A 25,809-nucleotide genomic window follows, 5' to 3' on the forward strand; every position below is an offset into this window, starting at 1 on the left:
CTCCCTTCCTCCCTCTCTCACCTTTGCAAATGTTCTCAACTGCGCTTCCTCTCCATGCCGCTCCCTTCCCTTCTCTCCCCTTCTTCCCTTTCCTTTCCTCTCCCTCTCAGCGCTTGTAGGAAAATAAAGAAACTTGAATAAAAACGTAGAAACATATTATCTCCTGTTCCTGCCATTCTTCCACCTCCGTCAGTTCATCTTGGTTTACGAGGTACGTGTGTGTGTGTGTGTGTGTGTGTGTGTGTGTGTGTGTGTGTGTGTGATCTATCTATCTCTTTACCTGTCTATCTCCTTTTATGTTTCTATCACACACACACACACACACACACACACACACACACACACACACACACACACACACACACACACACACACACACTTCTATCATATTCATTGTTATCTCTTACTTTTTTCTTGGTTTCCTTCCTTTTATCATCCCCAATACTTCAGTCTTTGTTTCTTCACTAATTCAACTCTCTCTCTCTCTCTCTCTCTCTCTCTCTCTCTCTCTCTCTCTCTCTCTCTCTCTCTCTCTCTCTCTCTCTCTCTCTCTCTCTCTCTCTCTCTCTCTCTCTCTCTCTCTAGGTAAATTGCAGTAACCTTTCGTGCAACCTGGCATCAAGTTAATGGTATTAGTTTAAGTCTCCTACACAGTATTAATTTTGCCGTCAGTTAAGTGGTGATCTCCTTGACTTATCGTTACGCACGCAACACAAACCTCAACATCGCCTGCGTGCTTCGGGGAACATTACACGCGACATGATTATTTTATTTATTTATTTATTTATTTTCAAGGTACTGAGGAGAGAAAGGAGTCGCTGAAAGAATCTGAGTAGTTACGTAGGAAGGAGGAAGGGGTACAGAAGAAGAAAAAGAAAGAAAAAGAAGAAGAAGAAGAAGAAGAAGAAGAAGAAGAAGACGAAGACGAAGGCGAAGACGAAGACGAAGACGAAGACGAAGAAGAAGAAGAAGAAAAAGAAGAAGTAAAATAAATAAAAAGATTTCGTATTTAGTGAAAGATCAATAATTAATGGAGGTAAAAGGACAAGAGAGAGAGAAAAAAAGACCTGTAATTCACCATTTACAAGCTACAACTAAATATTAAACCACACACGAAAACAAAGCTATTGTTATCTACACCACCAAACGTTCCTCTTTTTCCTTCTCTTTTAACCCTGCTCTGCCATTTCTAACACAGATTTCACAGAATGCATTTCCAAGAAGCATTGTGGCATTTAAATAAATTTTCACTATTTTTTCTTTTTTTTTCATTCTCTTTCTCTGGTCAAATGTCGTATGAGAGTGAGCGGCGGTGCAGAGGAGGCCACACGAGGCAGCACAAGCCACGCCATCTCCCGAGGTTCATCCCACATTGCCAACACGCCCCGGGAGGTTACGTAGCTTCTGGGGATGTCCGGCACGCATGTCTGGTGAAGACCTTTACATATAGAACATAAAGAAACAGTACTTTGTATGCCGTCATGCATCCCTTGGAGGTTCCGGTGAAAATCTAAAAAAATAAATAAATAAATAATAATGATAATAAATAAAATAAATAAATAAATAAATAAATAAATAAAAATAAAATGAATAAATAAATAAATAAAGACACTAAGAAAGGTATTTTCAAAGTCATTTAACGCTCTATGGCAACCGTTACAAAAAAGACACTAAGAAATGTATTTTTAAACATCCACACATTATTCCAAGGTTCCTGTGAATTCCTTTACATAAAAAAAAAACACCAAGAAACAGTGCTTTTTTACTGCTGTGTATTCCACTAAGTTTCAAGTGAAAACCTTTAAAAACAAGGACGCAAAGAAAGATACTTTTAAACATTCACGCATCTCTAAGGCAGTCTTGAAGATTTTTACACTTAAATCTCCACGAAGGAACACATTCAAATAACTATACATTTCTGTAGGGTGGCGGTAAAGATCCTCAAACACACGCACACACACACACACAAAAAAAAAAAAAAAAAAAAACGTACATAAATAAACGAAATAAATGAATGCTTAAATGTATAAACAAATTAATAAATGAATAAAACAAATAAGTAAATAGAAAATAAAACAATAACAGAAGGCAAACAAAAAAAAAAAAAAAAAATAGAAAGAGTATTTTGAACAGCTTCGCATCCCTCTGACACACTGCTCGGTGCTCGGTGCATCGAATTACAAGTGCACAGCCTCATCAGCCGCGCAGGCCGATGCATGGGTGTCCCGGGAATTGTAAAGAAGATAAACCGCGGCGTCTTGAATGTCACTGTCAGGCTTTGTGATCCAAGGTGAAGATTTCAGCCGCCTTGGGAGAGGGTGGACGCAGCAAGCCGCGAAAAAAAAAAAAAACATTTATTTATAGAGACGATTGATAATACATAGACAGCGAGCAATATATTTTGTAATGTACTAGAAATTAAATACCCCTGAAGTGTTTTCGTATCTGTGATGAGCTCCCATGCTATCTTATCTTAAATTCTAATGGTAATTCGGAGGAATATAAATAAAATGAATATTAAATCCCTTGAAAAATTTTAAAAGCACTGCCGATATTTTGACAGTTTTCACGAAAATAAATAAGCAAATAAACGCACATTTCTATTTTCATGTAAGTTTTGCATTTAATCAGAGAGCTCGTGCTGAGTAATGAATGAAGCAAAGCTACAAATTTGGCTGAACACGCGCATCATGAGGGAAACAAAGGAAAGCACTTGGACGAGACGAGGAAATGAGAGCAGCGGAGGGGCGAAGGAGCGAGCAAGAACATACGAAGACGAGGGAGGAGGAAAGGAGACGAGAAGTGTGGTGGGGGAGGAGGGGAATGGGAATGACGGACAGGATAAAGGGCTGGGAAACGAACAAAGGAGACAAGACAGAGGAAGGAGAGCGGTAAGTAAAGGGAGGGAAAGCAGGCGGGCAGGTTTGAATTCTTTACAGCAGGGAACTAATAGAGGCTGGTTGTGTCCCTGGCGGCAGGCAGTAAAGGTGTGCGTGTGGCAAGAAGACGCTGCTCCCGCTCAGGCCGCCCCTCCCGCCCCACATGTCTACGTGTAAATGTGCTCTGAATAAGTAAAACGAGGCTAGAGGGTCAGGTCAGCGGCGGGGTGGGAGGAAGGGACCCCGGTCTGTCCTCGGCCATTAGGGACCCCGCCTGGCCCTGACTCCTGTCCATGCTCCTGAGTTATGGCCACAGTGGCAGGGCGGAGAAAGTGACCGTGGCGGCAGGTACGAGTGGAGGGCTTCTACGCCTCTTTCTGTATCTGCAGGTATTTTTCTCAAGTTCACCCACTTCGTTTTGTTATGGTGATGCGTTTTCTCTTAATGCGGCATAACTCGTCATGTAGTGCGGGTTTATGTGGTGTGTTTCATCTCCCCCCGCCACACTTCTCCTGCATCTTACTTATTCTCCTTCTATTAATCCAGACTCCTTGCGACGCCGGCCCGACATATCGCCTCAGTTCTATCCATGATGTGCTGAATTTTTCACTCCCTTCGCTCCATCATATCACGCTAATCCATCCTTCTCGCCATCCACACGCCCACGCCAGCCCTCGCCCATCCATTACCAAGCCCACCCATCCATTTCCCGAGTCTTTTACATTATCTTACTCCCATTCAGTCAATCTCGCTCCTTGGGGTATCCTGCATCACCCTAACACGTCTTTTCACCCTCAGGAAGCTTGCAAGGTCACTCCTCCACCCATCCCACCCACCCACCCACGCACTTGTCCCCGTCCTGCTATGCTCACGGGACGCCCTTGTAGGTTTTCCCTCTCCAAGCCCGTATAAGTAATCCTAAGACCTTCCTCGCTTTGCAACGCTCCTTTCCCTCCTTCCTGCCCCTTACTCTCACCCGTTCCGTGTCCCTCCTCCCCCCAGGGCGCCGCAGAGGATGATCCATAATGTGTGGCCTGGCGGGTGTTCGTGGTCGAGGGGAGTTTGTGTGGCCGACCTGTGTTTCCCTCAATGTTTTACAGGGAAGTTTGGAGAGCCAAGAATATTTCATGGGGAGGACACAACCAGTGGCCACGCGAGGAGGGGCAGAGAGGAGGAGGAACGGTAGGGAAGGAGGGTATGCTAGTGGAGGAAAAGAGCTGGAGAAGTGAGGAAAAGAAGGAAAGTGGGCAAAAAAAAAAAAGAAGGGGGCAGGGAATATGACTAAAGAGATAAGGTATGTGGCGAGGGAAAAGTGTGACGGTCAGTGAGAAGGTGAAGGAAGGAACGAAAGATGTGGAAAGCAAAAAGGAAGGTGTGTGGAGAAGAGAGAGAGAGAGAGAGAGAGAGAGAGAGAGAGAGAGAGAGAGAGAGAGAGAGAGAGAGAGAGAGAGAGAGAGAGAGAGAGAGAGAGAGAGAGAGAGAGAGAGAGAGAGAGAGAGAGAAAGAAGGAACGAAAGATGTGGAAAGCAAAAAGGAAGGTGTGTGGAGAAGGAGAGAGAGAGAGAGAGAGAGAGAGAGAGAGAGAGAGAGAGAGAGAGAGAGAGAGAGAGAGAGAGAGAGAGAGAGAGACAGGATCACAAAAGGCACACAAACACTTAAAGACACAGGAACACACAGAAACACGGACATAAACACAGACATAAGGAAATGTTTCCGATACCCTGCCTGGTCTTCACTCAGAAAAGGCTTACGGTGTTACTCAACTTCCTCCCATTACTCTCACAAAACATGCTCCCGCGATCACACCTTGCATGGCCAAACTTTCTCCTTGCCGGTTACTTTTTGTCCCAACTTGTCCCGAAGAAGGAAGACCGCTATACTCCTTCAGACTAACGACCGACTGCTTAACTTTCAGCCTTTCTACAGCTTTCGATTCCGTCACCATTATGAAGACAAAGCGCTCATTCATACACACAAACTTTCACGTGCTTGACTGTAGACACAAGTCGTAGCGATACCTTTGCTCTTGGCTGGACATATCGAAACCCTTTGGTAGAGTCTGATATGAACCTTTGACATTCCGCTCTCTGCTCCTATTTATGCTGGTCCTATAGCAGCCACGGCCACTGTTGTTCTTAACTTATCAAAGGAACCATTCCACAAAGTTTTGTTTCATTACTCTTTCTTTTATTGACTTTTCTACTAAAATCTATCCACCCCTGTCATGCTGTCTCTGCCTTGCATCTTTCAGCATCCCTTGTCACACGATACTCTGGCTAAGAATTATAGACTACCATAGAGACGCTACAGATGTCTAAATTTCTTATATCTGCATCACTGAATATTCCAGTGTCGTCCATCAGTAAACATCTGAACAATGCTATTTTGTTTTCCACCTAAAAATCAAACTCCAGAACTAAATAGATTTAATCTCTTCCACAGCTTCCTTCCTCTGCCTTTCCTTTTGCGGTAATGAACAGGAGATCAAACATAAGGAAAATTCTCATTGCATGTTATTTTTTTTTTTTCTGTATTAGCAACTCCAGTCTGAAATAGAGAAAAGGATATAAACAGGATGTGAATTATTGGCACGCGCGGCAGTTTTGCAAGGCAGTCACGTTGCAGCTCATGGGATTATGAATAATGTTGATTATCATTTTGCAATGTGTATTTTAATAGGTAGTACATAAGTGATAAATAATAATTAATGCCTTCATAACGTGATGAATATTTCAAGCTTAATGAATATATTTGGCCAGATGATTATTTTGTGTGCGGTTAGATTACTAATGTGTGTAGTGAACCGGTGATCTGATTTATTTCGTCTCGCCACCAAGAGAACGGAAATACATAATACAATAACAGAGTGAGTGTACAAAGGTTCGGATTTCCTTCTTTCACGTGTAACAGTATGATTAATTCAAGACAAAACATTCAACCAACCAGATTCCATTCCATGAACTCCACGTCAATTGGCAGCACAACACAGCACAGTGAAAGAGCACAACAACGTCCGGAAATACACAAATTGGACTTATGGTTAAATATTCAAACTAAAAACTCTACAAATATATATACAGCAATACTCGGTGAAATTTTCCAGAGATTAATTGTTAGTTGTTCTGAAAATATAGTTGTGTGTGTGTGTGTGTGTGTGTGTGTCAGGGGCAACAGTTGACTAACATTGTGCGTTCATTTTCACTGTCCAATATTCTCCATCACTCCTAAAATTCCCATGATATGCAGACAAATTCAGAAGAAAAACCTAAAAAAAAAAGACAAATTAACTCATCACAGGAATTAAGACTGAAAGAAAAAAAAAAAAACGCACAGTGGAAGGGAGCACAGGAGATCATTCGATTTCTGACCCAGACTGTGCGTGACAACATTCCTTCTAAAATCCGCGAATGAGTCAGTGGGGAGGAGTCGAGGGAGCCGGGCTACCACAAACAAAATCCAGTTATACACTATATTTCTTTTTATTTTGTTAGGTAAGAGGTGTTCTGGCCAAGCAAAAAAGACGGCAAACAAAAAACAAAAAAAAGTTAATGAAGATGCCAGTTCCTTAGAGAATTGTCAAAATAAAAAAAAGAATATTCAAAATTACAAAGAGAAGTGTCTTGAAACCACCCCCTGATGACTACCACATGTACGACTGACGTTTTCTTGCAGCCAGTCAGTGAACTTAGAAACAAATCATAAACCACCTAATAATTTTCATTCATCACACCAATACGCTCTCTCTCTCTCTCTCTCTCTCTCTCTCTCTCTCTCTCTCTCTCTCTCTCTCTCTCTCTCCATCGATGATTCACACACAGGCTCTGATGAAAAACAGACTTCTCTCCTAAAGATATCAAACATTCAAGTGACATTCAAACTTGTGCCTCGACTCTCAAGAAAAAAAAGCAAAAAAAAAAACACGCTGTCTCTTGCCGCCTGTGTATGTGTCGATGAAGATGAGCCGAGCCATGCGCCCAGGAGTGTAAATCATTAAGTACCACCGCGCCCGACACTTATTCCCCACTAACTATCTGCTTGAAGTCATATCCATTATGAATGACGGGAGAGAGAGATGAGAGAGAGAGAGAGAGAGAGAGAGAGAGAGAGAGAGAGAGAGAGAGAGAGAGAGAGAGAGAGAGAGAGAGAGAGAGAGAGAGAGAGAGAGAGATTCTTCATTTCTTATATCTCTCTTCCTATTCTTCCTCTTTCTTCACATAATCACCTCTACATTCCTATCATTCTCTCTCTCTCTCTCTCTCTCTCTCTCTCTCTCTCTCTCTCTCTCTCTCTCTCTCTCTCTCTCTCTCTCTCTCTCTCCTGGTTTATACGAGTTATAATTATTGTTATCACATTTTATTATGAGCTTCAATTTCATGCTTCATTTTTTATACATAATCTGCTTCACTGACTTATTGCCTCCTCCTCCTCCTCCTCCTCTTCCTCCTCCTCCTCCTCCTCCTCCTCCTCCTCCTCCTTCTCCTCCTACCTTCATCATTGTTACTTTTTTCTTACGCAACTGGTAACTTCCAATCCTACAGTCTCGTTGACATTCTCTCTCTCTCTCTCTCTCTCTCTCTCTCTCTCTCTCTCTCTCTCTCTCTCTCTCTCTCTCTCTCTCTCTCTCTCCTTTGTACCCCAACCAAACAACGCATCTCACTCGATAATTTAACACAGCAGTACTGGTCAACACACACACACACAAACACACACACACACACACACACACACACACACACACACACACTAATGTATCCCGAGAGGGTAATATATTGCAATTTTCCCCCTGAATTACCCTCGTTTAAATGAACAATCGTGGTAATAAACTTTTTAATCAGCGTCGTTCATCAAGTAGCAGTCCCTTCCGTGCCTTCTCCTGCCGTGGCGCCCCTGAGGCCTCCTAAACACGCCCCTTTACGTGATTTCTCCCTATTGCTCTATTGCCCTACAGTTCCACCCTTAGTCCCTCAGATCCTCTTCCTTTCTCTCTCTCTCTCTCTCTCTCTCTCTCTCTCTCTCTCTCTCTCTCTCTCTCTCTCTCTCTCTCTCTCTCTCTCTCTACGAAATTTCTTATTTTCTCTCTCTTTGTTGTGATATTTCGTCTCTCATCTCTCTACTTTGTAATTTTCTTCATAGTGTTTATTTTAATCTAAGTTTAATCTGTAATTTCCTCTTTCATCTGTATGTTCTCACTTCTTAAAGTTTTTTTGTTTTTCAGTTTTATCCACAAAGCTTTTCTTTCTTTCTTTCTTCACTCACTTTTTAGAGATTGTTTTCGACTTGATCTTTATATATTTTCTTTCCAGTACTTTTTCGTGTACTATAAATACAAAAATGTGTTCTCAAGCGTCCACTTCCGGATCTCTACGACGCCTGGCACGAGACACGAAGGCAGGTGACATCAAATTGCATATCCCGAAGTGTCAAGGTGGAGCAGAAATCACAAATGAAGAAAGGTAATGGTTCGTTTACAACACACGCACAAAAAGAATGACTGTTAACTTCAGAAATCGGTGAAGGTTAACGCTGGGAATTGACGCTGATGAGTTTGTGACCTTCAGCAGATTTCTACATGTCAGGAGAATGTTGGCAATCAGGAGTGAAAGGAAATTACGGATGTGAATAACGAAAATTGAAACCTGGAGCAACTTTCTTTCGGGGCTGACCGTCACCACGCGCGCCTCCCCAGGCACACCACGGATGGCCTTGGAAATTTACCTATGATTACTTATACATAGATTTTTTGTTATATTATTATTATCATTTTTTTTTACTTCATTTTAGCTATATATATATATATATATATATATATATATATATATATATATATATATATATATATATATATATATATATATATATATATATATATATATATATATATATATATATATGTTACGCATAATGTGGACAATTGCCTAATGTGAACATTAGGCAGAAAATTGCCTAATGTGTACATCAAGCAAGTAGGTTGCGTAAAGTTTACAAATTGTTAACATTAGGCAAAAAATGCCTATTGTTCAAATTATGCAGCTCAATTTTGCCCAATGTGAATAAGGAAAACATAATTAATTAATGCAATATTAGTATAAGTAAAATAGGTCAATCGATCTCAGGGTTCAGTTGAGTCCAATCACAAATTTTTGCATGATCTGCCTGGGTGACAGCGCGAGTTGCATTTAATTTCTTTTCTTAGGCAGCTGCACCTTCCTGATGTACATTGAGTAGTACATTGACACTTTGTATAACCTTGCCCACCAGTGGCTCTTGCTGTTGCTGTTCTCATCGATAGGCAGATATCAGGAACCTCTTCAGACTTTATAAGGGTCTGTTTGATCCCACTTAGGTCAGCTGGTGTAAATTTTGTTCTAATAATAACCTAACCTAACCTAACCTAACCTAACCTAACCTAACCTAACCTAACCTAACCTAACCTAACCTAACCTAACCTAACCTAACCTAACCTAACCTAACCTAACCTAACCTAACCTAACCTAACCTAACCTAACCTAACCTAACTATAACAGACCCAAAGTTTCGAACAACATTCGAACAAAACTGTAGACACTGGTTTGTCATTCAATTCACATTAGGCAAAATACCCTTGCCTAATTTGAAAATCATGCCTAAAGTGGACATTAAGCAAGTAAGTTGCCTATTGTCAACATCGTGCAAACAAATTGCCTAATATGAAGATTAGGCAATTTCACTGCCTAATGTTCACATTAGGCAATTATCCACATTATGCGTGACATATATATATATATATATATATATATATATAATTTTTTTTTGTGAAGGTGCGAATTACGTGAAGAAATTGCTTAAAAACTAACCTTTGGATATTTTCTTTGTTTTATTTTATTTAATTTAATTTATTTATTTATTTATTTATTTATTTATTTATTTATTTATTTTTTTTTTTTGAAAGTCTCAGCCACGTCAAGACAGTTCTTGAAAACCAGCCTCTGAATATTTCTATTTTTTACTATATTTTGTTTATCTGTTCTTTCTATTATATATAAAGCTTTGGGCCGCGCCAAGAATTCATGAAAATTAATCATAATGTCATTTTATTTCATCTTATGATATTCATTTTATTCATTTATTTATTTATGAACATTGGGATTGACTCTTTCTTCCTTTCTTTATTCATTTCATGGCAAGGAATAAATACTTTAAAAATTTGCAAAAAAATGAAAGAAAACTCTGCCATACAATCACTTCACACACAAAAAAAAAACAAAAAAAAAACAATCCAAATATGGAAAAAACAATCCAAATATTGTGAAATCCTGGAATAGTCACCTTACAATCGCCTCACCTAAACAGGTTTTGATAATCACCTTCACGCTGACGAATAATCCCAAACTGATGACAGAAAGCGTTGTTAGGAAAAAAGGAAACGAAAAACACACCGCAACACTCCTTTCAAAAGCGTAGGAGAGACAAAATTCCTCAATCTCCTGTCATGCATCACTTCCACTAATACGATAAGGCTTTAAATGTAGATTAAATGGACAGCAGGTTTTTATGGCCTCGCGCTGTCCACACTAACGAACACAAACGCCAAACCAACTTTTCACTCATTAGTACTTGTGACCCTTGTTTCCATTTTTTAGTGCTCCACCCTCCCTCTATCTACAATCCCCTTCTCCCCATGTTCCCATCATTCATTCACTCTTTCTCTGCCTTAACGTTACACACGTCTGATTCCCCTTCCAGTCTTCTCTTGTTTCTCTCAATCAGTCACTCTCTCTGCCTTACCTTTATGTTACCTCTCCCTCTCCTTCCCCTTTTCCACTCCTTGTTCCCTTACAGGAAGGAAATAGGTTCATTAGAATCAGTACAAGGGAGAATGACTAAAAGAATACAGAGGATGAGGGTTATTTTTTACGAAATGAGACTATTAAATTTACATTCCTTAGAGAGACGTAGGTTAAGAGGGGACCTGATAGAAGTCTTTAAATGGTATAGGGATTATAACAAGGGGGACGTAAGCAAAGTTCTCAAGATCAGTAATCAGGATAAAACAAGAAACAACGGATTTAAGCTTGAAAATTTTACGTTCAAGAAAGAGGCAGCAAGGAATTTTACTCTCAAATAGAGTGGTAAATGAATGGAACGGACTCAGTAATCAAGTTGTTAGTGTTGAATCATTAGGGAGCTTTAAAAGAAGATTAGACAAATTTATGGATGAGGACAATAGGTAGAAATGGGTAAATACGTTTCATACAAGGACTGCCACGTGTAAGCTTGATGGTTTATTGAAGCTTCCCTTATTTTCTTATGTTATTATGTACTCACTCAATCGTTCTTTCTCTCTCCCTCATCCTTAACCTCCCTCTCATTCCCCTTCTGTCTTACTCATCCTTGTTTCCCTCACTCCTGAATCCTTCACCCACTCATTCTCCCTCACGTTCACACCTCATATCTCACTCGCCTTTCATCTTCCTCCTGAATGCCTCCCTCACTCAATAAATATTTCACTTCCAAACAAAATTCAGCAAGAAAAAACAAACACTATTTATTGATTTATATGAAACATTTCTATCAATATTTATCGTCTACATAATCAACCAAACAATTTCCACTCACTCTTCCTAAACTCTACCCCATTTTTCACTCACCTCTCCCCTTTCCTCCTTCACAATTTCCCTCATATTTATACGTACTCATTCCTATTAACTTACCTACTATCTTTTCCCCACCTCAAACCTTACGTCTTTACCTTCACCCCTTCACATCTGCATTGTCTCATTTTCTCGACACATGCAACTGTTTTCTCCTGTGCTGCAGCGTCCTCTCTCCCCTCCATGCATTATTTTGGGGCCTCAGCAATCACTTGAGGTATCACAGCAACAAATATCCACCCATTATTTCTATCACTTCTCCTCTGTCTCCCTGTGACGACGAGGAGGAGGGGGAGGAGGGGGAGAAGGAGGAGAAGGAGATGGAGAAGGAGAAGGAGAAGGAGAAGAAAGAAAAAAAAAGAAAGGAAGGAGAAGAGGAAGGAGGCTGAGGAGGAGGTACACGAGTAAAAATTATATTCACGAGGGAAAAGAGGAGGAAGAGAAATTCAGAAAAGTCATCTATCCCCTCTTTATTTGCTTCTGCGTTTCATGTTCGTATTAGTTCCTCTGGTGCGTCACTGTAACTCTCAGGGAAGTCAATGGTGGTGCAATTAAGCGCCAACACTGCACCACTTACTAAGGCGAGGCATCACTCAAGAATTATTCACTAACAAACTACACAGTGCTCTTCTCTATCAACACAAACATCGCCTCGACTTTATTCCTTACCAATGCGCAATGCTCTAAACACCCCGCTGACAGTGACTCAAGAATTTCCACAGACTTTCCTCAGTATTCTCAGCAGCTCGCCAAGAACGTGTATTATGTATGCATGTAGTTTATAATGTACTAAGTGTTCCTGTTCTCACAAAGCACGTCAGACTGGTGAGTAGGAGAGTACAAAATCTCTGTAGTTAGTAATCTGCCACCTGTGTGAAGTACCTCCTCCTTCTCCTCCTCCTCCTCCTCCTCCTCCTCCTCCTCCTCCTCCTCCTCCTCCCCCCTCTTCCTCTGCAGTGTTTCATTCCACTTTTAGCGTCGTTGATGCACTGATGGAAAACGCAGAACGCAGAACACAGGTACACCGTGGCGCACTATTACTGCCAGACTCAGAGGTAAAGGATCATTCAATATACGTTTCTACTACTACATTTAACCCTTTTACTGCTCTAATATTTTTTTTATGATCTACAACTTTTTAGAGTCATTTCGTATTACAGTTTCTATATATAATTTTTCTTTCTTTCTTTCTTTCTTTTTTTTTTTTTTTTTTGGCTGGAAAGACAAAAGTAACCTTCTATTCACTTTTTTTTTATGTGTAGCTATGGATTTTCTTTTCCGTGTCCCGAAAATAAACGACTGAAAACTTAAACAGTATGAGATTAAATACAATTACTGGAGACGCATTGAGATAGAAAATACGATGTGTGCTTTAATCATATCACAGCTATTAAAATGTTCTGGTTGACGCTCTCCTTACAGACTCATCATGCTCAAAGATAAGAGAATCATACATTTCTGCTACATTTAATACTACCACTGACGCCACTGAGGGAGAGGATACAATATGCTCAGTTATGTTAAAGCCTTAAAACTCCCTGATTGGTCTCCATCTTAAGGTTCTCTCCACTGGTAATAAGAGGTAGAGGATCATTCAATACACATTCCTACTACTGTCCTTGCTTGATGTTACCATAGACAACACTGATGGAATGTGTTTTGTTTTTATTTTTATATTATGGCTATTAAAATTCCTTGATTGGTTCCTATCTTAAACATGTATCCACTGCTTATAAAAGGATCATTCAATACAAATTTCTGCTATTGTTCTTGCTTGATATTACCTTATACAACAATTTGAGAGAAAGCAATATATTTTTTTTTTGTTATATTATAGCTATTAAAATTCCCTGATTGGCTCCTATCTTAAGCACCTCTCCACTGGTTATAAAAGAATCATTCAATACAAATTTTTACTACTGTCCTTGCTTAATACTACCATTGGCAACACTATGAGAGAGAATGCAGTGTGTTTTTTTAGTTACCATACATCACAGCTACTAAAATTCCCTGATTGGCTCCTATCTTAAGCACCTCTCCACTGGTTATAAAAGAATCATTCAATACAAATTTTTACTAGTGTCCTTGCTTATTACTACCACTGGCAACACTTTGAGAGAGAATGCAGTGTGTTTTTTTAGTTACCGTACATCACAGCTACTAAAATTCCCTGATTGGCTCCTATCTTAAGCACCTCTCCACTGGTTATAGACTCCTAGCCCTGACTACCTTCACGCACCTGGACAGCTCAGTTTTTAGCTTAATGACGCTGGGAATTACGTGTATTATCACATTGTTTATACACGCTAATTGCTATCTTATTACGCCTAATTACACCTGTTATTTTCATACCGTTGTGCCTTTTGTTACCGGTGGTGGTGGTGGTGGTGGTGATGGTTGTTCTAAAAGTGGTGATGGTAAGGACATTACTGGTGGTGGTGGTGATGGTGGTGGTGGTGGTGGTGATTGTTGTTATTACAGTAATTAGCTGCGTGAAGCGAAATTACATGTTATATTTTACAAGTGAAAATATCATGTGTTAAAGGGAACAGATCTCGTGAATTACTGGGACACACACCAGAGAGAGAGAGAGAGAGAGAGAGAGAGAGAGAGAGAGAGAGAGAAATGAATGTGTAACAAAAGATGAAATTTTTTCTGATACGAGTTTTGTTTAATGTTTTCCTCCTTCAAATGAGTTAATTCTAGTTCGTGCGTGTGTGCGTATCTGTGTGTGTGTGTGTTTGTGTTTATTAATGAAAACATACTCAAAACACTTCCATGAAACCACTCTAACTCAAAACCACACACCCACAGCAAGCAGGAACAACAAAGTACTCACACACACACACACACACACACACACACACACACACACACACACACAGATGTTCCTTATTAGCTGAAGCAAAGAGGGGACGTAGCGAGGCAGGCAAAACATTATACCTACACGAAGCCTCTAAGAACGGGCGGAAAATATGTAAATCCCCGCTAGTATTTAGCAGAAATTTTCCCAGCTTGTGGTCCCGAGGGAGCTAACTTGAGGCATATTTCTTTCTGGATGTTCCCTTGAATATTTCCTGAGTGCTGAGAGAAGGGGGAAGGGAGGAAGGGAGGAATGGGTACTCTCCCTCTCCCTCCCCTCTCCCTCTCTTTCTCTCTCCTATAGTCACTGTCCGTTCAATAGAGAAAAAGTAAAGGCCGCAAGTCGAAGAATTGTGACCCTGCAAGCCAGATTAACAAGACTCCCTAAGCCAGTCGGGTGTTGTACGTGGCTTAACACCTCGCCATTCTCCTTCACTGGAATCATGTAGGATGATGGTCATGAGGAGGAGGAGGAGGAGGAGGAGGAGGAGGAGGAGGAGGAGAAGGAGGAGGAGGAAGAGGAGAAAAGAAGGTATTCATGCTATTCGTCACTTTTTTCTTGTTTTCCTCTCTCTCTCTCTCTCTCTCTCTCTCTCTCTCTCTCTCTCTCTCTCTCTCTCTCTCTCTCTCTCTCTCTCTCTCTCTCTCTCTCACAAGCTTTGATACATTTCACCACCAAGGGCATTGAATTAAGGTCTGGCTCATATATATCCCAGCAAAATCTACAGCCATAGATTTGAGGCTGGGAATTGCAGTGGAGGGCGGCGGGCGGGGTGGTGGGGATGGGTTGGTGTGGCAGGGAGGCAGGGAGGTGTGACTATTGGGGGTTTTATCGGCAGGGGGGGAGATGAGAGGGGTAAGGCGTGGCTGGGCGTGGCGGAAGAAGGGAAGAGGTTGGGAGAGAGAGAGAGAAGGAATAAGGGAAGGAAGGAAGGAAGGAAGGCAGGAAGGAGAAACAAGGAGAGGTGGTAGAAAGAGGAGGGTTGAGAAGTTAGGAGAAAAGGAGGAAGAAAAGGGAATGAAAAGAGGAAGAGAAGGAGACATAAGGGAAGTAGAGAAAAAGGAGTAAGGAAGACAGGGTGAAGGCGAAAAGAGAAAGGAGAAACAAGGAGAGATGCTGAAAAAGAAAAAGTGAGGAGAAAAGGAATATGAGAGGGGAGAAAAGGGAATGAAAAGAGAAGCAGATAGAAGGGAAGTAAAAGAATGAGAAGTAAGGAAGACAGGAGTGAAGATGAAAGGAGAAAGGAGAAGCAAGAAAAGAGATTCGAGTAGAGAAAAAAAAATGGAAAAAATGTGAGAAAAGGAAAATAAAAGGAAACAAGACTGAAATAATACGAAGAACAAATTTTCAAATAACAGAGGAAGAAGGAAAGAAAAGAATGAAACAAAAGGAGAAATAACCAGAAGTAACTGATGGGGAAATGAGAACACATAAAGGAAGATGAGAAGAAACAAACGAGAGAGAGAGAAGGAAAAAAATAAAGATAAAAAGAAGAAATTAATGAGGGAGGAAGAAGGGACGGGGTAACAGGAGAAGAGAGATGTGTGGGAGAAGAAAAAATGGAAGAGGGAGAAAGAAGAGAAAAGAAGAGGCTAAGTAGATTAAACGAGAATAAAAAACGGGAATGGAGGACTGAGGGGAGAAGAGAGTGGAGCGAAAGGGGAGATAGAGGGAACGAAGAGAAAAAAGCGAGGCAGGAGAGAAAAAAAGGAATAAAAGAAGAGAAAGAAGAGAGATAAGTAGATTTCATAGGGAGGAAGAATGGAAGAGTAAAGGAAGGTAGAGATATTAAAGAAAAGGAAGGTAGAGAAAGAAAAGAAAGTGAGAAAAGGAATGAAGGAGGAAAAGAAAGAAAGGAATAAGCAGAAAAATGAACAGAGAGAATAAAAGTTGGGAGAAAAGAACATAAGTGGGAGAAAAGAAAGGAGAAAAAAGAGAAAAAGGAGAAAAAAAATGAAGAGGGAAGTGAAGAGGGAGAAGGATGAAGGGAGATAGAAAGAAAAGAAGAGAAATAAAAAAGGAAAAGGAAAAGTAAAGAACGGGGAGGAATGAAAGATTGTAAGATAGATGGAGGAATGAAGAGGAAGAATAATGAAAGGAGGAGAGAAAGAGACGAAATTTAGGTTCCTTTTAAAAACTGAAAAGGAGGGAAAAGGAAAAAAAAAGAAAAATGGAAAGACCGAGAGGTAAAAAGGGAATATGAGGAAGAAAAGAAGAATTCAATAAAAAGGAAGAAGAGAGAAGGGACGAAATACAAGCAAAAGCAAACAGAAAAGGAGAGAAAAGGAAAAAGAAAACGAAAAATCAAGGACAAAAAGGGGAAATATTAGGGAGAAGGAGGGAAAAAAAGGAAGAAGAGAGAGAGGAAAGGACAAGATACAAGCAGAACAAATAAAAAAAAGAGAAAATAAAAACTGTAAAGACCACGTGGTAAAAATTATATATAAGGAAGAAAGGAAGAAATAAAAAGGAAGAAAAGAAAGAGGAAGTGACGAAACACGCTACCTTGAAAACTGAAAAGGAGAAAAAAAAGGAAAATAAAAAAAAGAACTAGGATAAAAAAAGGAGATATGAGGAAGAAAGGATGAAATAAAAATGAAGAAGGGAGGTGGAAGGGAGAAGAGGGGTACAGGTTACCTTGCAAACACGACGAGGGCAAGCAGGTATACCCCCCCTCCCCCCCCGCCGCGACACCTGAGACCTTTGTGTGTAATCTTTTGTTGCTTGTTGTGCGGGCGAGTCTCGGTTACCGGTTGCTTTTTATGACCTATTTATTGGGCCAGAACGTGTTGTGACTGTGTGGTGTTGGCTGGCGTGAGTGCGGGAGGGTGGGAGGGATGTTTGTTGCTGTCGCTGTTACTGTTGTTGGTGTTGTTGGTGTTTTGTGAGGGTATATGTGTGTGTGTCTGTGTGTGCGTGTGATGTTATGGTTTATTTGCTGATCACGTGCGTGTTTTGTTAAGCGGGGCTGAGAATTTTGTACATGCATCCACGCACACGCATAAACACGCACGCACGCACAGGCACACATATTTCACACACACGCACACTCAGACACACACACAGCCACAAAACAGACACTCTCTCTCGTAAAGACACCAAGGTTATCGTAGCTCTCAAAAACAAAACAAAATAAAAAAAAATCGACAACAGCTCCCCAACATACATAAAGAAAAACAATTTACATACACACGCGCACACGAACGCACGTACACGGAGCAACAAACATTCGTACAGAGTTATACAGGGTTAAATTGCTGGGCTGAATTTTATTGTCGTTGTTGTTATTGTTCTTGACAAGTCCGGCTGACAGGGGGAAATGTTTGGTATAGTCTTTCAGCTTCCTCCTCCTCCTCCTCCTCCTCCTGTTTCTCTTCATCTCCATCCTCATTCTTTTTCTCTTCCCTCTCTCTCTCTCTCTCTCTCTCTCTCTCTCTCTCTCTCTCTCTCTCTCTCTCTCTCTCTCTCTCTCTCTCTCTCCACCACCACCTCCTCCTCCTCCTCCTCCTCCTCCTCCTCCTCCTCCTCCTCCTCCTCTTCCTCCACCACCAGCACCACTACCACCATCACCACCTCTTCTTCCTCCTCCTCCTCATCCTCCTCCTCCTCCTCCTCCTCCTCTAACTGCAGCTCTCGTGGTCTAACCTTTTCCTCCCACTTGATTGAAGGAAGAGGTCATGGAGCTTCCGCCGCGCTGCCGACACACACACACACGCACACACACACACACACACACACACACACACACAGATAAAGATCAAGCAGTATTACAGTACACAACAAAAGCAACACATTTCAACGCATTTTAGTTGTTGCCACACTCATTTTTCTTAACTCGTGTCACTTCCAAGCGGTGACACACTCGACGGCAGTAACACACACAGGGATAGAAGAAAAGTTGCCTTAGGGGGGATTAAATTTCGCTCTGGTATAAAGAAAAGCAAAAATAAAAAGTTTCATGGTATGTCGATATTTTTCCCTAAATTTCATGACCTCTCCAGTTACATTTTTTGGCGTGGAGGAAATAGTGGAAACGTTTGAATTCACGCCACAAACTTTTCCCTGCGCGTAAAAGTTACAGCCACGTGGAAACTCACTCAAAAAAATGGTTAATTGTGAGTAACTAAGCACAGTGACGTCGCACAACAAACAACACGCCAAAAAAACAATTGCGATTTTTTAAAGAAGAGTTCAATAGATAAATTAGAGAGAAGGAAAAAAAAATATAAAAAAAAAACACTCGGAACCGCACGTGACTACCCACCCACCCACACCCACCCACCCACACACACACACACACACACACACACACACACACACGAAAACCTCCTCCACTTGCAGCTTAAGTAAATAAAAGAGAGTTTCAGGCGCTTCTGTGACATTTAGATTTCTTATACGACCACCACCACCATCACCATCACCACCACCACCACCACTTACCACAGACCAAGAGCCGTGCGCGTCCGTGTGTGCGTGTGTGGGAGTGTGTGGGAGTCAGAACAAGGCAGATGGTTCTTTCCCTCCCATCAACTACCCCACTAACTTGTTCCCTTTCCCTTAATTACTTGGAGGCTCGTCTTTTTCCCATCAGCCTCCCGTCTAAGATCACCTGTTCTCTCTCTCTCTCTCTCTCTCTCTCTCTCTCTCTCTCTCTCTCTCTCTCTCTCTCTCTCTCTCTCTCTCTCTCTCTCTCTCTCATGTACCTATTACTATTCTCTCCTTACTCCTTACTCTGCCATTTCTTTCTTCTATTGTCTCTCCATCTTCCGCAGTTTTCTCCACATCCTTATTGTTATTCTCTCCCTTTTCTCCTCCTCCTCCACTGCCTTCCCCAGTTTCTCCCTCTCAGTTCTTGCCTACACGCCTATTACTATTCTCTACCTCTTCTCTCCTCCCTCGCCACCCTCCTCCCCTTGGCGGCCTCACGGGCGGAAAGTGTAAACATTGACCGACCAATCACAACGTCGATCGACCAGGATTGTGTTTGGACTTCCTCGGCCCCAACTTTTAAACCAGAGACTCGCTAGCCCATTTGTGGTGCCCCTTAGCCACTGTTGCCTTGGCAGGGGAGAATGGATGGGCGGAGGACAGGAGGTGATAGGGGAGTGGGGAGATATGGCTGTGAGTTAAATGGAGATAGGGCAGGTCTGGCCACGGCAGGCAGCTGACACACACCTAACTTGCCTGTCTCTCTCTCCGCCTTGCTGCTACACTCGCTAGGGAAATGTTTACGTATATACTCCTGACACAGTGAGAGGGAAAGCCTGTTACCTGTAAGGACGATACCGTATACTCCAATACAGGTAACTACAGGTGAAACTGAGGTGATTAACCCTTTGACTGCTACTGAGTGAGATCTAGTGAAAGGGAAAGCCTGTTACCTTTAAGGACGATACCGTATACTCCAATACAGGTAACTACAGGTGAAACTGAGGTGATTAGCCCTTTGACTACTACTGAGTGAGAGCTAGTGAAAGGGAAAGCCTGTTACCTGTAAGCACGATACTGCAATACTGGTAATTACAGGTAAAGTTGAGGTGATTAGCTCTTTGATTGCTAATGACTCTTTCTACATCTCTTGAATAAGCTTAAATGATCTTATTAAGCAATATAGAACCATGAAGACCTAAATGTTTCCAATTACTCGATCACTTCTTTTCCTGGCAAGTGGCAGTGATACGTGTCTTCTAAAATACATACTCCAAAATTTCACTACCACGTGTTAATAAACCCTGAGAGAAAGCATAGCAATCAACAGCTTGTACTTACTGATCTGTGGTGAATCAAGGGCGATCACAGTGAGAGGAAATCTGGCACCTGTAAACAAGACACCTTACACTGCACTAAAGGTAAAGTTCAAGTGAGTAACGTTCACCAGGCACTTACATAAGCTGCGGTGAGTCAAGCCACTGGCCACTGGGGCGGGGAACAGGCAGGGACATCACGGTTATCACTACTTCCCCCAGAGCCGTGCCGAATAACACGTCACCCGCTTAACGCCCTGAAAAACGAGATGACCACTGGTGATATGCGGCTCATGGCGTATTCCCCTCACGTCAGCCTTCCCATACACACACCAGGAAAGGGGACGATAGGAGGGAAATGTGGGGATATGGGTGATACGGCCAAATAAGGATGGAGAAATGGGAATAGGGTAGAATATCGAAGAGAGAGAGAGGCAGAGTAGCTTTGCAGAGGATGGTGAAAGGTTGATGAGGAGTGAGAGAGAGTGAAAGAGAAAGGTATATCATAAGAAAAACACTGGGAGGGAGAGGGTACAGAGCGGAACGGAGACACAAACAACCCTGAATGGAGGGCGATAAGGATTGAAGGGACCAGCAGTGACGAAGCGGATAGCGAAAGGAAGTGAATGACAAGCTTAACGTAGAGGGGCACTGGGAGAGATGGATTAAATGGAAGGAAGTCAGAGAAAGATCAGGAGGAGGTGGAGGATGAAAGAAGAGTTCAGTGCCAAAATACTCTTAAGGTGAAGAGGATGAGAGAGATATCACTAGACAGTAAAGCTTAGAAGATGACGAATGAGGAGACGAGAGGAGTATAGTGAAGATGAAGGAAATAATAAGAAAAAAAAAAGGGTAACGTTACAGCAAAATACCTGATAAACGTATAACAAATATTGAACATAATAGCAATTCATCATCAGTAATAGACAAGTAGGGAACAGCGAGCGCATCCCAGCAGACTCAGCCCCTGTACGAGTCATCACCGGGAGATAATCATATTTATAGCCTGTAATTAGTATGGGGCACTATGCAGCTATACACTCATTCAATTACGTGTTCTTTTTCACAATGTTTCTACCACCGTAATGTGCCGCCGCCAGACACGATAATAAGTTAATGTGGGTGTGTTTATGTATACGTGTGTGTGTGAGTATGTTCAGGTAGGTAGGTAAGTATGTAAGTAGTTAAACAGAAAAAATAAACATGCTAACAGACAGACAGACAGACAGAGACATCGAAACAAACAAACAGACAGTTAGACAGACAAAATATCGCTTTAACACACCATAAAAATAAGACGAATAAAAAAAACGGAAGATAAACCAAAACAAACACGGATAAACACGCAAACACATACACCCTCCCACCACAACCACCCCCCCGCAACACACACACACACACACATACACACACACACAGACGACAGACAGGAGTTAAGAGGACGGTCACCAAAAACCACGGAACTGACAAGTGTGACAATTAGGCACCAGAAACCTATACGGCGGTGATCTTTCCTCCCACTCCTAGTCTTCCTGTTTACTCGGTCCCCTCCCCTCCCCTCTCTCCCTCTCTCACGAAGGATAAAATCGACAAGGCGTCTCACCAATCACTAAATACTCCCCCAGTTAGTAGATACCCGAGTGAAGAACTCTTGCTATTCACTACTAAGGAGAGGAGGCGTCAAGTAAGAGAGCTTCGTGGTAATACATATATACTCGTACCAGGATTATCTTTACCTGGAAGCCGCCACTCCAAGCTACACATGTCTGCTCTTTCGGCCATATACCGCTGTGAGGAGGCCGAGAGAAGAGCGTGGGAAGGGGACGACGAGGTTCCGGGTGACTAATGATTGCAATGAAGCAGCAATGACGGCCTGGCGAGGGAAGATGTTGGTGTGACATGTATGAGAGGAGGAGAAGTAATGAAAGGGTCGGCCAACAGAGGGCGAGTGAGACGTGTGCACGAGGGAAGAGGAATGAGGCGAGTGAGTGAGTTGCATGAGGAATGCTGGCGCTTTGTTGTGCTGATGAGGTGCGGATAAGTGGCAAAAGCGAGCCGAGGCAACTGAAGGGAAGGGAAAGAAAATATATACACGCGAGGGAACGTTTACTAATACCAGGAAATTATGAAAGTATAAAAGAAAAACAATAGAAAGGCTAATGAGAAAAGTTACGAATGGAATTACAAAAACACTAGTTACTGATCTCTGCAGTTAAGATAAAATTCTCTCTCTCTCTCTCTCTCTCTCTCTCTCTCTCTCTCTCTCTCTCTCTCTCTCTCTCTCTCTCTCTCTCTCTCTCTCTCTCGAGGACTCTCATGGGGCCAGAAATATGGAGTCATGCTGAAGTAAAACTATAAATAAAAGATATCTGACAAGTTGTTGAACATCGAGGAAAACCGAAGCTGAAATAGGAGAAGTGTTTTAAAAAGAACTTGGAAGAGAAACAAGCGCAAGTATTTTCCAAGACTGATCATCAAGAACAGGACCTTGTATATATGTGCGTATGTGGGTATGTATGTTTATATGTATGTATATAAAAATGTATGTATGTATATATGTGGATATGTGAACTACACGCATCATTCTCCACACACACACACACACACACACACACACACACACTCACTAGCTTCTTACTCCCTTGCAAAGTTTACTCGGCAAAGAAATATTTCACAAACTCTTAACTTAATGCAACTCGGAAAGCACAAACCGAAAAAGAATTAGAGAAGCTCCGACCCCTTCATTTCTCTCTCTCTCTCTCTCTCTCTCTCTCTCTCTCTCTCTCTCTCTCTCTCTCTCTCTCTCTCTCTCTCTCTCTCGTGTACAAAAGCCTTTCCTAACCTTCTCTTCTCACTGGTTTAAATTAACAACTTTAATCAAACAACGCGTGCATTAACAATATTCAAACTCATGCCTTCACCTTTTGTTCGTCCTTCCACTACTGCATCCATTATCAGTCACTTCCATTATCGATCACGAAGTACGGTCAGTCGGTCAGTCAGTTACTCGGTCAGTCAGCCAGTTAGTGAAGATTTGCCTGTTTTTTTTTTTTTTTTCCTTCAAATAACACCTATTCTTCTCGCCACGTGTACTTTTCATCTTTATTTTCATTCGTGTCTGTCCATTCTCGTTTCATTCTGCTCGTCTTCTTTTTTATATATATTTATAGTTACTACTAATACGGACATCTATCTACGAGTTTTGCTTTTTTTTTTTATGATTATTACTTCTTGCAGAGGACTGAAAAACAAACACTCATCACTTGTCACTTTTACGTGCTCAAATATCACCCATCAATGTTTTTTTTGGTTAGTTTACGTCTTCCACATTCACAGATGGATTTACGTAAAATGGAACTGCCGATGATGAGAATAGAGATGAAGATGATGATGACTATGATTATAAATAACTTTCAATAACCCAGAAGGCCATTACTATTCTGCGTGTGTGTATATTTCAAAGAGACACGTCCTGCCTTCTTATACACAGCCCTGGCTCTCCTAACTAACTTGGAAATCCCACACAAAAAGGTTCATTCACACACTGACCTATTCACTTATTCACCACCACCACCACCACTACTATTTCTCTCTCTCTCTCTCTCTCTCTCTCTCTCTCTCTCTCTCTCTCTCTCTCTCTCTCTCTCTCTCTCTCTCTCTCTCTAACACACACACACACACACACACACACACACACACACACACCAGTCACTCGCCACCAGAATAATTGACATCAGGTCTTTTGTACAAGGGCGATGGACGCTTCCCACAGTTTTTCATTAGCTTCCTTACCTTGCATCACGCTCACCTGGACAACAGCAATCAAGGAACCGCCAAAAATACATATGATTCTGTCACTTTTTTTTTTTTTTTGTTTCTTTCAACATTTTTTTTGGCCGGAAGAAACGGAAGCAAACATGGGAGAGAGAGAGAGAGAGAGAGAGAGAGAGAGAGAGAGAGAGAGAGAGAGAGAGAGAGAGAGAGAGAGAGAGAGAGAGAGAGACTGTGGGTGGGTGGGTGGGTGGGTGGGTGGGTGTGTGTGTGTGTGTGTTTCAGTCTTTGTCTGTCTGTGAAGGAGGAGGAGGAGGAGGAGGAGGAGGAGGAGAAACACGAGGAAGAAAACCAGAAATAACAGTTAAAGGTGAGGAGGAGGAAGAGGAACAAGAAAACGTCCAAGGGAATTAAAAAGGAAGAACAGGAAGAGAAGAGGAGGAGACAGAACAGAGACATGAAGAATAGTGAAAGAAAAAATAAGAAAGAGGACGACGAGGAGGACAGAAGAAGGAAAAGAGGAAAAAAAGAATAAGACGAGGAGAATCACTATTGCGAGGACAAGGAAAAGATGAAGACAAGAGGAAAAAGGAAACAATAGTGTCGGCGGATGGCATTGGGAACTAAGAAACGGACAGAGGAATTTGGAGTGACGCTGGAGGAATGCTGGCCTGGACACAAAGAGTGAGGAGAAGAGCAAGGAAGCCACGGCGACAAAGGTAATGGCAAATAATATCACTTGAAAGAATGTGGGAGTACGACAAGAAATGATGTTTGCTCTCTCTCTCTCTCTCTCTCTCTCTCTCTCTCTCTCTCTCTCTCTCTCTCTCTCTCTCTCTCTCTCTCTCTCTCTCTCCAATATATATACCACAAAAGAGAAAAATCAAACAGCAACACAAAGGAAGAAACAAAAATACAGTCAGACACGGACAGACAGAAAAAAACATGCACACACACACACACACACACACACACACACACACACACACACGCACACACAACAGAATGGTATATAAATTAAAATAGAATTGTATGCATGTCCACGTGTGTGTGTGTGTGTGTGTGTGTGTGTGTGTGTGTGTGTGTGTGTGTGTGTGTGTGTGTGTGTGTGTGTGTGTGTGTGTGTGTGTGTGTGTGTGTGTGATACCAGGTCACAGTCTTGCCGCGGTGCTCAGAGTGAGGGCGCCTTGGAGCCACTCAAAGTTCTGGTGTGGGTTTAATAGTGCAATCAGAGACAGGTGTTGCATTTTACTGAGTTGAGGTGAATGGCAGAGAGAGAGAGAGAGAGAGAGAGAGAGAGAGAGAGAGAGAGAGAGAGAGAGAGAGAGAGAGAGAGAGAGAGAGAGAGAGACTGAAGAGATAGTATAGACAACATAAGCTTATAGAAAGTAAACTCATCAGAAAGTCGAGATATTTCGATTGAGGCGTATAAAGTATGAAAGAAATATTTTAAATGCTGGAGGAATGAATGGAAAAATCGAAGGGGAGGAAATACAAAGATGCAACAAAAATACATGAAAAAGAAGTTGTGAAAAGGTAATGCAGAGGAAGAGAGAGGAGCTAGCTATGAAGGAAGATGGCTAAAAGAGAGAGACAAAAGAAAAAAAATAAATAAAAGGATGAAAAAAGTAAAGAGAGAACTTTATGACAACAATCTGATACTTCACAAACTTCAGCATTTCAAGGACTTTATGACCATAGATCGCGTTGTGGCAAAAGAAACACAAGAACAGATGAACGCAGGGAAAAGTAATACGAAGCAAACTATAAACGATAACCCTTCATTTACAAAGGTGCATTCCGCCAGTTACTTATTGGGTCACGCCTGAGTTTGCTTGCTGGACGGGATACTGAGGGCAACAAAGCAAGAACTAAATAAAGGGAGTTAATAAAGAGGAAGGAAATTTAGGGAGATAAAAATT

The 25,809-nt window shown here is 41.7% G+C and overlaps 1 long non-coding RNA gene across 1 annotated transcript in view; it reads right to left on the bottom strand.

Moving 5' to 3' along the window:
* LOC135106176 (uncharacterized) overlaps positions 1-20,620 on the bottom strand; it is a 112,285-nt gene extending 91,665 nt beyond the window's left edge. Inside the window, exon 1 of the long non-coding RNA XR_010271153.1 lies at positions 20,259-20,620. This is a non-coding gene — a long non-coding RNA (uncharacterized LOC135106176). The remainder of the gene's footprint in view (positions 1-20,258) is intronic.
* Between the last annotated feature and the right edge of the window lie 5,189 nt (positions 20,621-25,809).

This window comes from Scylla paramamosain, chromosome 13 (assembly GCF_035594125.1).
Source record: "Scylla paramamosain isolate STU-SP2022 chromosome 13, ASM3559412v1, whole genome shotgun sequence".
NCBI classification, from domain to species: domain Eukaryota; kingdom Metazoa; phylum Arthropoda; class Malacostraca; order Decapoda; family Portunidae; genus Scylla; species Scylla paramamosain.